The sequence below is a fragment of the Canis aureus genome, chromosome 9 (genome assembly GCF_053574225.1).
Source record: "Canis aureus isolate CA01 chromosome 9, VMU_Caureus_v.1.0, whole genome shotgun sequence".
NCBI lineage: Eukaryota > Metazoa > Chordata > Mammalia > Carnivora > Canidae > Canis > Canis aureus.
Window position 1 is genome coordinate 12,905,633 of NC_135619.1, and position 14,796 is coordinate 12,920,428.

At 36.3% G+C, this 14,796-nt stretch overlaps 1 long non-coding RNA gene across 2 annotated transcripts in view; it reads left to right on the forward strand.

Moving 5' to 3' along the window:
- Window positions 1-14,796, forward strand: part of LOC144320039 (uncharacterized) — a 43,184-nt gene that overhangs the window by 18,286 nt on the left and 10,102 nt on the right. Inside the window, exon 3 of one of the 2 annotated variants that reach the window (XR_013385631.1) lies at window positions 8,873-9,013. The exons of the other annotated variant lie outside the window; for it this stretch is intronic. This is a non-coding gene — a long non-coding RNA (uncharacterized LOC144320039). The remainder of the gene's footprint in view (window positions 1-8,872; window positions 9,014-14,796) is intronic. 2 annotated transcript variants of the gene reach the window in all.

Sequence of the window (14,796 nt, forward strand, 5' to 3'; positions counted from 1 at the left end):
CACAGTGAATGAAGTAATCAAAAAACTAAAAGGCAACCTCCTGAATGGGAGAAGATATTTGCAAATGGCATACCTGATAAGGGGCTAGTATCCAAAATATATAAACTTATAAAATCCAACTCCTAAAAAAGAAATAATCCAATTAAAAATGTACAGAAGATATGGATAGACATTTTTCCAAAGAAGACATACAAATGGCCAACAGACACATGAAAAGATGCTCAACATCAATGATCATTTGGGAAATACAATTCAAAACTACAATGAGATATCATCTCAGACTTGTCACGATGGCTAAAATCAACAACACATGAAACAATAGGTGTTGACAAGGACGTGGAGGTAGAACACTTTTTAAAACTGCTGGTAAAAATGCAAACTAGTGCAGCTACTCTGGAAAACAGTGTGGAGATTCCTCAAAAAGTTAAAAACAGAAATATGACTCAGCAATTGCACTACTATTTACCCAAAGAATGCAAAAATACTAATTTGAAGGTATACATGTGCCCCAATGTTTATAGCAGTATTATCTACAATGGCCAAATTATAGAATAGCCCAAGTGTCCATAGATTGGTGAATGGATAAAGAAGAAATGAGATATATATATAGAAAATTAAATATTACTCAGCCATAAAAAGAATGAAATCTTGCCATTTGCAATGACACAGATGGAGCTAGAGAGTATTATGTTAAGCAAAATAAGTCAGTCAAAGAAAGACAAATATCATATGATTTCACTCATAAGTAGAATTTAGGAAACAAAACAAATGATCTTAGAGGGAAAAAAGAGAAAACCAAGAACAGACTCTTAACTAGAGAACATACTGATGGTTGCCAGAGGGGTAGGTTGGATGGAGCTTTGGAGCTTTGAGGAGTACACTTATTGTGGTGAGCACCAGGTGTTGTAAGTGTTGAATCACTAAATTCTTCACCAGAAACTAATATTACCCTGTATCTTAGCTAACTGGAATTTAAATAAAAACTTAAAAAAATAATGTTATATTAATGGAAAACATTCTTCTCAGGATTAACTCCTAGATTACTTTGATTTTGTACTTACTTGCATTTATCATAATGCACACTGCTGTCTTATAGCACTATGATTTACAAAGTAATTATCAAATGTGGGTTTATGTTGAACATTTGCATAAGTTAAGAAATGTCAACATATCAACTTTCTCTGAGAAGCCTTCCCTGATTCATCAGCCTAGATTCGATCTCATTGACATATGTTTACAGAGTTGCATACTTTTTCTTCACAATATTACATATCTAATGTCATATTTCTCTGGTTAATAATTATTAATAGCTCTCTACCCCCTAGATTGGAGACCCATTGTTTCCCCATGCTTGGTATGAATGAATCCATGAAATAATGCATCATTACCAGAGTATATCTCTACTATGTTCCACTTATTCCTTTGTTGTTACTCTTTTTTCTATCAATAATTTAAAAACCTTAAATTTCTTAAAGATAGAACTCAGATATTTCTCTTTGGGCCCAACCTGGCACTTAAGGATTAACTGAAGAGAATGACAAGAAGTGATGAAAGAATAAAGATTTAACTGAAAATTCTGTCAGAGCCCAGATCCACAGGAACAAGGCTAATTGTTCTGAGGTTCCTGAGAGGCCTGAGCCACTGCCATAAAGGGTTCACCTGGCCACCAGCTTCAGCAACAGTTCTTCCACTTCTGTCCTATCTCCTTGCTTGCCTTGATTTCTAGAATACAGACTACTTGGTTTGGAAATTTTATGGTAACATCTTTCTCTGAACTCTGGTTCTTCTCATTTCTCTCCTTTTGGCTTCCCTAGATTACTAACTAGCTACCTTCCCATGTGAAGAAGGTTTTCCCAAGCCTTCTGGGCTCTATAACTCTCTGCTGCCCCTATCAGCAGCAATCACCTGTAGTCACCTCCAGGGAAATCCACCTGCTTAAACTTGGCCATTCTGATTTGGTTCAAGATAGAGTCCTCAATATTTCTAACTTGTTTGCATGTATAAAAGTCATATTTAACTCAAATCTCACATGTTATTTTTAAAGCCAGTTTAAGCAGAGTAATAAGGGTTTTTAGAAAGAGGTCTACTGTACCTAGTGAATAGTCTAGATTTATAAGGCAAGCACTGAAGACACTTGTTTCCAACTGAGACTAATCTTTCAATCCAAGTAATGGCATGCAAGTGCTCATCAGTAAAAACAACTTATGTACATTGATGGATATGCTTGTCCTCCAACTAGAGGCACGCACACTTTAATTTTGAGTGCATTTTATTTATCTAGAAAAAAAGTTATTTGTTAAAATAACAGAATCCTTATTTGCTAAAATAACAGAAGCCATATTATTGAAATATAAATTATACACCTTGTACATTATGGTTTAAAGTAAATCACCACCAAAAAATTAATAGTTAATTTGGGAAGAAATGATTGGGAAGAAGGCTGTCACTTTTTATTTTGTACCTCTTTGATCACTCTGAAATTTCTAAACATGTACATCTACAACTTGTGTTATTCTTAAATATCAGCGGAGACTAGATGGAGAGCATATTTTCAATAAATTTTTATATTTTTGCATCTAAGAAACTAATATTCCTCTTAACGAATAAGGCATAGATTTTTTAAATTAAGGAAAATATTTGAAGGAATATGAAGCAGTAAGACTATGTAGGTATAGATCAGGCATGTCCCAATCAATTTAAAATGTGTTTATTCCCTATGTAAAGATCAAACATGGAAGACCTAGCTCACATAGTCTTCCATTGAAATCTTCCAAAGCAGAACAAGGCTTCAGTCAGCACAGAGGTCTTGCTGAGAGGTAGAGCGGCATTTAAATAAAGTTAAAGAATAATGAGGATTCTTTAGATGAAGCTAAAGAATAACAAGGAACAACTTCAAGAAAGCAGTTGTTTACTCAACAGTAAGCATTAATCCAGGTGTTGGTTTTGTGCTATCTATACAAATATGACTCAGTGGTAGTTCCTGCACCTAAGGCACCTACAGTCTAGTGGAGGGGAAAGATGCAGTAATACAAATAACTAAAATACTCTATTACAATTCCAGATAATTCTATAAATTAAAAATTCTATGTACAGTGTATCAATGGTACACAGAAGAAGAGCTATCTTCAAAGGGAGAAGACAGAAGACATTTCACTGAAAAGATGCTACCCAACATCTTATGATAAGGCTGAAAATCAAACTACCTAAACTAGAAAGAGTTCATAATGTGCTAACCTAAAAGCATGACTCTCAAAATCTTCCCCTACTACTGTCAAGCTCTGTTTGCAACCTCATCTCCTACTGCATGTGCTCATAAATACTATGCTCCCACCACATGAAAATATAAGGGTCATAAAACATGCCATGCATTTTCATGGAATTCTTTTGCTGGTACTCTTTCCTGGTGTGTTCAATGTCCTTTTTTGTTTTTTCAATCTGTCAGAATCCTTATTCTTAAATTTCATCTAAATGCCACCCTACCTGATGCTGCCAATTAGTTTCTCGCTTCTTCCTCTAATATTTGTTGATTTTATTAAGTGCCAGGCATTGTTTTAAATTCTTTACAAGTATCTAAAACAACCATTTTAGGTCAGTACCCAGGTTGTTCCCATTTCACGACTTAAGTAACTGAAACCTAGCAGGGTTAAACAACTTGTTCAAGGTTATACAACAATAATTGCTTCTACTTGTTGAGAACCAACTGGTTTACAGAGTTGATTTATTTACTTTACTAATACCACAACTTTGTGAAGGAATTATTGCTTTATCTCTTTGTTAAGGTGAGGGAAAAAAAGTTAAGAAGTTAATGAGTTCCCACTGCTATTCGTGGGTAGAGCCAGGATTCAAATCCAGTAGGCTTCCGAACCTCAACCCCAATCAACCCCAACATCCACCTCACTCACAGCACTGACATGACAGTCTCTCTTTTTACCCCATTTCCTAATCAAATTCAAAGACTTCTTGGAACAATGACTTCCTCATTATATGGATGTGAAAACTGAGGCCTAGAATCTTTTTTTTTTTTTTATTGGTGTTCAATTTACTAACATACAGAATAACCCCCAGTGCCCGTCACCCATTCACTCCCACCCCCCGCCCTCCTCCCCTTCTACCACCCCTAGTTCGTTTCCCAGAGTTAGCAGTCTTTACGTTCTGTCTCCCTTTCTGATATTTCCCACACATTTCTTCTCCCTTCCCTTATATTCCCTTTCACTATTATTTATATTCCCCAAATGAATGAGAACATATAATGTTTGTCCTTCTCCGACTGACTTACTTCACTCAGCATAATACCCTCCAGTTCCATCCACGTTGAAGCAAATGGTGGGTATTTGTCATTTCTAATAGCTGAGTAATATTCCATTGTATACATAAACCACATCTTCTTTATCCATTCATCTTTCGTTGGACACCGAGGCTCCTTCCACAGTTTGGCTATCGTGGCCATTGCTGCTATAAACATCGGGGTGCAGGTGTCCCGGCGTTTCACTGCATCTGTATCTTTGGGGTAAATCCCCAACAGTGCAATTGCTGGGTCGTAGGGCAGGTCTATTTTTAACTCTTTGAGGAACCTCCACACAGTTTTCCAGAGTGGCTGCACCAGTTCACATTCCCACCAACAGAGGCCTAGAATCTTGCTCAGGTTTTATCTCGAGGCCATGTTTCTCAGCATCATAATGCCTTGTCTCCATCAAAAGCTCAGAGGGAGTTGATAATCAGTCTCTAATTGCTGACCTCCATTATTACCTCCACATTCTGGGTGACTGCACTCTGACTATTCCTCAGGGCAATGTAAAGCCTTGTAGAAAAGAAGATAGCAGATTCTATGGCAGATGGCCAAGAATCTGAGACCTGCTATTTAAACATGCTCACAGACATGGGCTATCAGGATAATTAACTTTAATGCGTTAAAAAAATAACATACAAATTTATGATAAAGGTGAGTAAATAAAAATATTATTGAACAAATATAAAATCAAGAATATGTGCAACACAATGAAAGAAATAAGAAAAGATCATCTGCAAATGCCTCAGTTGCAAGTGAGTTGAGCTGCCAATCTAACTTATTCTGTCAACCTACACAAATTATTTTAATTTTTTACTTCTCCTTCCTCTAACATAACGCCTTATTTTTAAAATGGACATTCTTTTATGATTTCCAAAGGTAAACAAAATACCACTGTTAAACCCTCAGAAGTTCTTTAAATCTCTTTCATAGCCTTTAAATGGATTTACTACACCTTATGGAGTGGTACTTTGCTATTTTGAAGGGGGGCTGCTTGACACCCTAATACGTCCATGAACTTGTTTTAAAATAAACATATGATACAGTGAGAATAGTTAAATCTTAGCTCCTCAAAAATTATCCAACACCACGTTTCAGTTACACAATAAAATGAATATGATGTGCTTACATGGCTCAATCAGTTAAGTGCCCAACTCTTGAATTCAGTTCAGGTCAGCATCACAAGGTCATAAGATTGAGCTCCACATCGGGTTCTAAGCTCAGTGTGGAGTGTGCTTGATTCACTCCCTCTCCCTCTGCCCCTCCTCCTACTTATATATTCACTCTAAGTAAATAATCTACAAAAATATGAATACATGGTTAGAATAAATGTAAAACTTTAATGGCCTCTTAATTTTCATAGCACCTCACAGTTTATAAAATACTTTCATAAATATTGTTTCAATTCGATTATCACAACCCTATAAGGTAGAGAAAGTAGGATTCATATTCTAATATTACATGTGTGTTTCTATAATTATTGCCCTGATTTACACAGCTAATAAAGTGGTAAGGTCACTGGAAATTGCTTTAAGTCAAATTTGTTTCCACATGCTATTTATCTTTCTAATGGCCACGAGGGATTTTAGGAATCATTTAATCCAATTCCCACATGTCAGATACGAAGAAACTGAGCCTTACAGAGGTGACTAATCCAAAGTTATTGATCAGGCAGTCATAAAGTCCTAGAAAACAAAGCCTCCTGACCTTTGGAGCATTTTTACTAAACCATATTAATTCAAGTTGGGGGCGTCCCATTATGAAAGAAAGTAGAGAATGCTACTGATTTGGTTATTCATTGCCTTAGAGTCCCACCCCAAGGACAAGTCTTTGGGTGTGACCATATTTCACAACAATCCTACAATGTCTTGTTGGGCTTCTCCTAATGATGCTAAAGATGCAAGTATACAAGGAAAGAAATAACCCTTCAACCAGCATCCACCCACCACCTCCCTTTATCACCTCCCCCATGAAATTCTAAGACCCTATCAGCATCTCCAGATGCGGAGGGGGCTCACTTGAAGAGGTATGGCAAGAAGAAAAGATATGACAAGGCTGGGAGAAAGTTTAAAAAAAAGAAAAGCAATTGTCTTCATTATGCTAACAGAGATCTCATGTCTCCACACAGACCTGACTGCCTACAATGAGCCCTGCTTTTCAGCATTGTGCCTGAGCTCACCACCCCCACCACAACTCCTCTGTTCCCCAGTTAAATTTACACTCCTGTCCAGCACTGTGGGAACGAGACCACAGACTGTCCTGTCTGACCAGATGGGTTGAGAGTCTCTGTCAACACCAATACTATTTTGTACCACAAACTAAAATACTTTCAACATTATTCTTAGTAATTTTTTTATTACACAAGTAAAACTCTGAAAACTTTAAATAAACTGTTTCTTTAAGGTTACTGGCCTTTTTAAAAGAGTCTTATTCACTATTCTGTGTACAGTCAAGAGAATTGGCTTTGGAGTTTGACAACCCTGGATTTCAATCTTAAATCTTCCATTCACTTGCTATGGGATTTTATTTATTTTTTTAAGATTTTATTTATTTATTCATGAGAGACACATACACAGAGAGAGAGAGAGAGAGAGAGAGGCAAAGACACAGGCAGAGGGAGAAGCAGGCTCCATGCAGGGAGCCTGATGTGGGACTTGATCCCAGGACTCCAGGATCACGCCCTGGGCTGAAGGCAGGCGCTAAACCACTGAGCCACCCAGGGATCTCCTTGCTATGGGATTTTAGACAAGTTACTAGACTTTCCTAAATCTTATCATGTGAAAAATAACATCTGTGTTTCATGGTTATTGTGAAAATTAAATAAGACTATACATGTAAAGCTGTAACAATAGTGCCTTGTATTGGATGAACACCATTTAAATAATAACTATTGTGTTTATTTTTCTATAAAGTTTCAGGGTTCACAATGATGATTTTTGGCTTTACAAATGACTAAAGCTAAATACATCCACGGGGTAATCAACATTTGTTCATTCTCTCATTTGGCAAACACCAAGAACCAGCCATGTCCTAAACCCTATATTGGCTACAATGATGACTACTAATGCGCCCTCCATTATTAAGGGGGCTCAGAGACTAATGAATATTCACTTAAATTATATACATTAAAAACAAATTCCTCGTGCATAGCTGCTATGGTTTGCAAACATCTGTCTCTCCCACTACTGCAAAGTTGCAGACGGCAGACTACATCTTACTTGCTCAGCATCATAGACCTAATTAATATACTCTCTTACACTTAGTTGGAACTCAATAAGTATTGTTAAATTGACCTGAATGAAATGGAATATCTATTTAAAGTATTCAAATATTAAAATAGTATACTGATCATCAACCAAGTAGCATTCTGAACCAGGTATGACATTTGTCACCTACTGATGATCTAATTTGATTCTACTGACCTAGCTGGCCAAAAGGAGTCCTTTACCCAAAATATATGGTTATCACACTGCTATCAATGGACTCCACTGTAAGGATGACTGCTTCCAGTCAGGTGGATTATTCAACAAAAAATTATTCCTGGCCATAAGTTTACTTCTTGATTCTATCTCTTATAGGTCTTGATCTTTAAAGGTCTCTCTCCCCTCTCCTGTCAATACAGAAATCAATACAATTTCAGACAAAAATTTCTGTAGCTGAGAGACTACAAGATAATATTCTATCTTATTTAAAGCTGTTTATTTAACACAACTTTTAGGAAGTACTCTATAATGAATGTTGCCTAATTCACACTATAGCCACAGTACATATATACATTCTGCTATGCAAAAGGATTTTTTAAAATTAGAAATTAAAAGCCATTGATAAAAGAATATAATTCCACTAGGTACCCAAAGACTCTAGCAATTGATCTCAAGTAGATGCTGCTTGATTGCTTCTTACCTTATTGATAATGTGCTGAAATATAAACTTCAACTCATGTTAGTAGAGATCTTATTTGCATGACTGCACATCCTACATTCGTGACTATCTTCTTGGCTCACCATGCCTCTAAGGCTAACCTCATGATCCCCAAAGTGGAACATGGGACTGAGGAAACAATCTCACTGAATCTGCCAATATCCCAAAATTTGCCACTTTCACTGTAGATGATGTGATAAATATGCATATATATATGGACACTGGACATATATATGTGCATGTGTGTATATATACATACATACATTCTGGTTACCTGGGAAAACAGTTCCAGGAAGATAATTTGATAATTTTCATAATAAGAGAAATACAAGGAAAACATAGGCAGACAGGATGAAGATCTGTTTGGGGCAAATCCCACAAAATGAAGGCTTACCCTTTGGGAGATTAGTAGGAGTTCTCTTCTGAAGAACTCATTCCTGTTTCTCTGTCATTTTCTCTTTGTCCCAGACTGAGGGCTTAAACTGAAACTTAAAGACTTAGAACCCAGATTGGTAATGGGTTTGTAGGTATTTAATATATTAATGGAGAAAAAAAATAAAAAATATATATATTTATATTAATGGAGATACCTGAAATAGAAAAATAAATTTAAAACAAGTGCACATACGTTGCACTGAACTCCTTTTTAAAAATGTTCATTTCAAGGGACTAGAAGATATGAACAGGAATGCGGGTAAGCATTATGAAGCAAAGGAATGTAACACCGTGAAGCAAAGAAGTGAAATGTTTAGCCAGCTTTTCCTGTAAGGGTTTCCAGGATGCTTTATTTGAAGTACAAATGAAGAGGTAAAGTTTCACAAGGGTTATCAAATCCCCCTGTTATTTTACTCAAAATTTTGAACTGTTAAATACTCTGTTACAGAATTAAAAATCAAAACATACAATGAAAAAAAAACATACAATGAAGTCCAATGTAAAGTAATACTAAAAGATTTTCTTAAAATATGGCAACTATAGTCTATCACAAATAATTTAGAGTTTTTTAAAAAGTGCATTAAATATTTTAGTTTATCTGACTTGGTTTCTAGGTTTGGAAATGGCTTTTTACTGTTTTCAATAACATTAATTAATTCCAATAAACATCAATTAAATATTGGACATGTCTCCTAGATACTTCAAGACATAGGGCCATGATCTCCTTGAGAGTAAGAATAGGGCCTTATTTATTTAGTTGAGGAATAAAAATAGTAGAGAAACTAAATTACCATGCATGGTATATATATAGTGGGAGAAATGCAGAAAACAAATTACTATGCTGTTCAAAGCAGGGGAAAATCACCACTATTTGTGAAGACCAAAATAGGCATCATTGAAGGCAGCACTTATATGGGCCCTGATGGATAGTGAGGATTTTGATGGGCACCGATGCATGGTTAGGAATTTGACAAAAGGAGAAGCAAAAGAACATAGTGACAAAGAGCATGGGCTCTGCCTGGATTCCAATTCAGGTTCTACTATCAATCAGCTATGCAATTTAGGGCAAGTCATTTAAACTCTCTCGCTTTGATTTCCTTATTATAAAATGGAGCTAGTAATAATACATACCTCTTGAGAAAATTGTCATAAGTTATTATAAACAAAGTGCTTAGATTATTGCCTGCAACATATTAAGTCCTGTAAAGAGTTAGTCATTATCATTCTGTGCAAAGCAAAGGCATGGTTAAAACAAACTGTGTACAGAATGATGAATAATTGGCTGAAGGGGATGGCATAAATAGAGTAGTAAGAGAAAAAAACTAGAAAATAAATTGATAGTCTATTGTAAAGATCATCAAATGCCAGAAAAGTTTATCCTAAATTGTGCAGGAAATAGGAAGCCAATGAAGTTTTGAATTTCTTTTTGTTTTTGCTTTTAACCTGAAGGCCAAGTTAAATTAGAGTTGCATTTTAGGGGGATTAATCTGGCCTTAGTGCAAAGGATGGATTAGTGGTGGGACAGACAAGATGTGAGGAAAAGCTATTGTATAAAGCTGACCAGAGTAATGAGAGACTAAGCTAGGATAGTGGCAGTAGGGATGGAAAAGAGAAAACATATTCTCTCATCTGTTCATGATAAAAATGTAAAAACTTAGATATCAGGGAGATTTTTTTTAATATTTCATATATTTATTCATGAGAGACTCACAGAGAGCAGCAGGCTCCCCATAGGGAGCCTGATGCGGAATTCAATCCCAGGACCCCAGGATCATGACCTGAGCCGTGCAAACAGATGCTCAACTACTAAGCTACCCAGGGGCCCCTCAGAGAGAATTGTTTAAAGATTACTGATGACTCTTTTTTTTTAAGCTTTATTTGGGGGAGAGAGAGAGAGAGAGAGAGCAGGAAGAGGGGCAGAGCGAGAGAGAATCTCAAACCAACTCTGCTGAGCATGGAGCCTGGCGCAGGACATGATCTCATGAGCCTGAGATCATGACCTGAGCTGAAACCAAGAGTCAGACACTCAACCAACTGGGCCACCCAAGTACCCTGATGACTCTGTTTTAAATCTAGGAGACTCTGACGTCATTAAATAAAATAGGAAAGTCAGGATAAGAAACTCTCATGCAGTGATGATGACCAACTTGTCTTTAGATATGTGGAGTTTAAGGTATCCAGAGGACATCCCCACTGGAACATAAAATAAAATATCAGGACATAATAATCTGAAATTATCTGCATAGAGATAATAGTTAAAGAAACAAGAATAGGAATGCCTGGATGGCTCAGTGGTTGAGTGTCTGCCTTTGGCTCAGGTCTTGATCCCAGGTTCCTGGGATTGAGTCCCACATCAGGTTCCCTGCAAGGACCCTGCTTCTTTATCTGCCTATGTCTCTGCCTTTCTCTCATGTCTCTAATGAATAAATAAATAAAATCTTAAAAAAAAGAAACAAGAATAGATAAGAACCCTGGCAAAGAGTAAGAAAGAAAAAGAAACTACTCAAAAGTAGGCAGGTACCAAGGGCATGAGAAAAGGACACAATCACATGAGGAGTCATCCCTGCCTGACAGATATCGATTCTTTATCACCATCTTATTTCCTGTGGAAACAAACCCACCTGAGATTTCATAGCTTTGAGAAAAAGACAAATATTCTTCCCTAAGTTGATATACTTTTCATGGTTTTTTCGCTGAATAGAAGTTATAAATATCTTCCCTGAAGGCAAAACTTAGGTTGGTTTCAGGTTCAAATCCTGAACCTATGAAAACTAAATTATAGAAGCATCTCTTACGCTTAAGGACATAGAGAGCTCTCTCTCTGCTCTGACTTGAGTTTATTACCAAATGATATTGATGATGATGATGATGATGATGATAGCAATATCTAGAGAGGTAACTATATATGGCTTACATGCATCTGTTTTTACAATCATTGCATATAACCTTTCAAGAAGAAAGTATTTCCTATATTTAACCTTCTACCTTTTTGATATTAGGAATGTTCCCAGATCAGAGTCTATATAATTAAAGGAACCTGAAATTGAGAAAAAATCCTTTTTTCAAGGAAAGTAAATTATATGTGCCAACTCCAAACTGGCATTGGTAGCCCCTGCATTCTCCCCATCTTCTTCCTTCTACATATTCAACCATTTTTCTGACATTAAAATTGATCCCATTATATGGGCTTCTTCCTATTAACCTCTCTCCAAACCCACCAATGTCTACCTGTCATCCCAAACTACTTGTTTTCATTAACTCATTACCTCCAGCATCTCTAAAGTACTCAGCCCACAGAATTTATGCTGAAATAACCATAACTCTTATATTTTCCCCTTCCCTTTACCCCTTTTTACCATCAGAAAGAGATTTCATTTTAACGGGGCTGCTGAATTCTTTTATAAATTAAATTCTTGCTCATGCCCTATTATCCTTGATCAGTTCCTATTTGTGTGATTTTTTAAGTTACTTTTCTATGTTTACACTTTAATTTTTATTCAACTAGAATTTAACATCTATTGTAATATATATTTATTGCTTTTACATCTATTTCTTCTCTTTGGAAGAAAGGAAAGGCTCTTTGGAAAGGCCCCCTAATTTTGCTTTGAGAGAACAACTTAATTCCTACTCTTAACAGAAGCAGTTTGGATGAAGTTTCAGGGGTAGAATACATAACCTGTGCATAAGGCAATTATAACATGTCATAATCTGGAACCACAATCACTAGTACAGGGATGAGCAAATGAACCAATTCAGGAAGAGCTTATCTAAGAACTTCTGCAGTTATAGTCTCTTTGTTCAACTTAAGGGCTGAATGCTGTGATGGTAGGAATCTGAGATTTCATGGAGTAAACCCTGAGATTTTCAAGTAAATCAATATGTTTCCTTAAAAAGAGAAAAAAAGAATCTGGTTTGAGTTGGTTTTCTGTCACTTACCACCATTCTCACTAATGTGTCTACTATGGGTCAAGCACCATTGTAGGTATTACTGAAAGAGAAATGAAATAAATGTATTTCCGCCCACAAAGAACTCACGATGTAGTAGATAAAACAGACAAATGTAAAGATCATAGATCATCAAAAAACAAGGACTAGAAGGCACCTCGGACTCCAAGGTTTAAGGACTGGTTGAACTACTCTGTTTCCCAGGTAAAGATGTTGGGTTATATTCACATGCAAGGGAGCTTTTCCAATTGGTATCATTCCATCAAAAATATAAGACTAAGCAAATAAACCCCAAACTGGAGAATGTATAAAATGTAATGTAGTGATAACTGGACTATAATTCAGCAAAGAATTAAAGAATTCATAACTATGTGAGTAACAGTGAATGAAAAAATAGATCACAGAATAGAGACAGTATGATACCATTTATAACAAAATTCAAAAACAAGCAGACTAAAAATAAGTTATAGATAAATATACACATATTAAAATTATTTTTTAAGAACAATTCAAGATAGTGGTTACCTGGGTGAAGAGTGGAGAGCAGCCAGAGGTTTGCAATGAACAAATAACCTAGATGGAGACTCAATAATATTGGTAATATTCCACTGTTTAAGTGTACTGGGCATCTAGTTTATACTCATGCTCTATAAATTGCACATAATATATATTTTTATGTAGCAAATATTTTTTAAATAGGCTCTTAAAAATGATCTCCCAAATATGCTGACTCCTTCCTATTTTCTTGCCACATTTATAATTTGAAAACCTATTACCAGACATGTTGACCTGTATATGCTAAGACTGTAGTAAGTATTACTATGATTAACAATCTGAATCCCTCTTTTAAATTTATGCAACTATAGTAGAGGATGACTTCAAGTTCAAATTAACATGTTTTCTTCTTGGTTCTATATTTCTACACTATGATTTATATTTCCAGGGTGATTCAATTTTGAATACTGAAAAGGAGACTCAGCAAATGACATTTACATCATTAATTCAAATATACATACAAACATCCCCAAAACACTTGTCCATGAGTTCCAGAATCTCCTGACTAAAAACAATAGAAGAATGATTTGATGACAGCCACAGCTGCAGTTATGTAGAATTCCTGGGTTTGTTTCATTTGAGTTTAATTATTTCTAATGAAACCCCTCCCTTTGTTTGGCCCTAACTAAGGTGTAGGATCACTTGAGCTATGCCGGCAGGTCTCAACTTGCAAGCACAAGTGGCCTCTTTAGCCCACAGCATGCTGCCTTACACCTGGTACAGACAGACAGGAAAGATTAGGGCCTGTGGGTGTAACTCAATTGTGTCTGTCAACATCAGTCAATGCCAAGCTGCGGGGACAATTGTTGAAAATGTAAGATCAGGTCCTGCTCATGAATTAGCTTTTTTTTCATCATTCAATCATGTTACCAAGTACCTACCACATACAAGGCACTCAACCAGGTGTTTGGAGTAATTAAAAGGATGAGACCCAGTTTCCACTTTGAGGAATTATTTCTGAGGTATATATTAGAGCAGTGGCTCTCAAACTCTAGCTTGGATCAGAATCACCTAGAGTGTTTGTTAACTACCTAGGCCCCACCATCAGAGTCTTTGATTCAACAGATCTGAGATGGGGCTCAAGAATTTGCATTTCTCATGTTCCCAAGTGATGCTGATGCTGCAGGTTCAGAGACTACATCATGAGAACCACTCTGATAGACTGTTTCAGAGGTCTAAAAAGTCTCTCAAGTTGTTGGCATAGTTGATTAAATACTGACTGAAAATTGAAAGAATTTTTCTTCCAAGTGTATAGCCAATATATTTTTAAAATATATTCTAACAATAATGATTATTACTAACACTTAACAATTCTTTATTACATGTGCCAGGCAGTGCTAGTTGCTTTACATGCAATACATCAGTAGATCTTCACAGAAACTCACTTAGGCTGATATTAGCATCTCCATCTTATAGATGAGGAAACTAAAGACCATTGACCACAGTCCCTCAATCTAAACACTGGATACTTCGACCTAGATAATTCTTTGCTGGGTTTGGAAGGGTGGGTTGGGGAGCCGTCCTGTGCAGTGTAGGCTCTTTAGCAGGATTCCTGGTCTCTATCCATTGGATGATAATAGCACTCCCCATCAATATTACAACCAAAAATGTCCCCAGACACTGTCAACTGTTCCACCTCTGACTGAAAACTACTA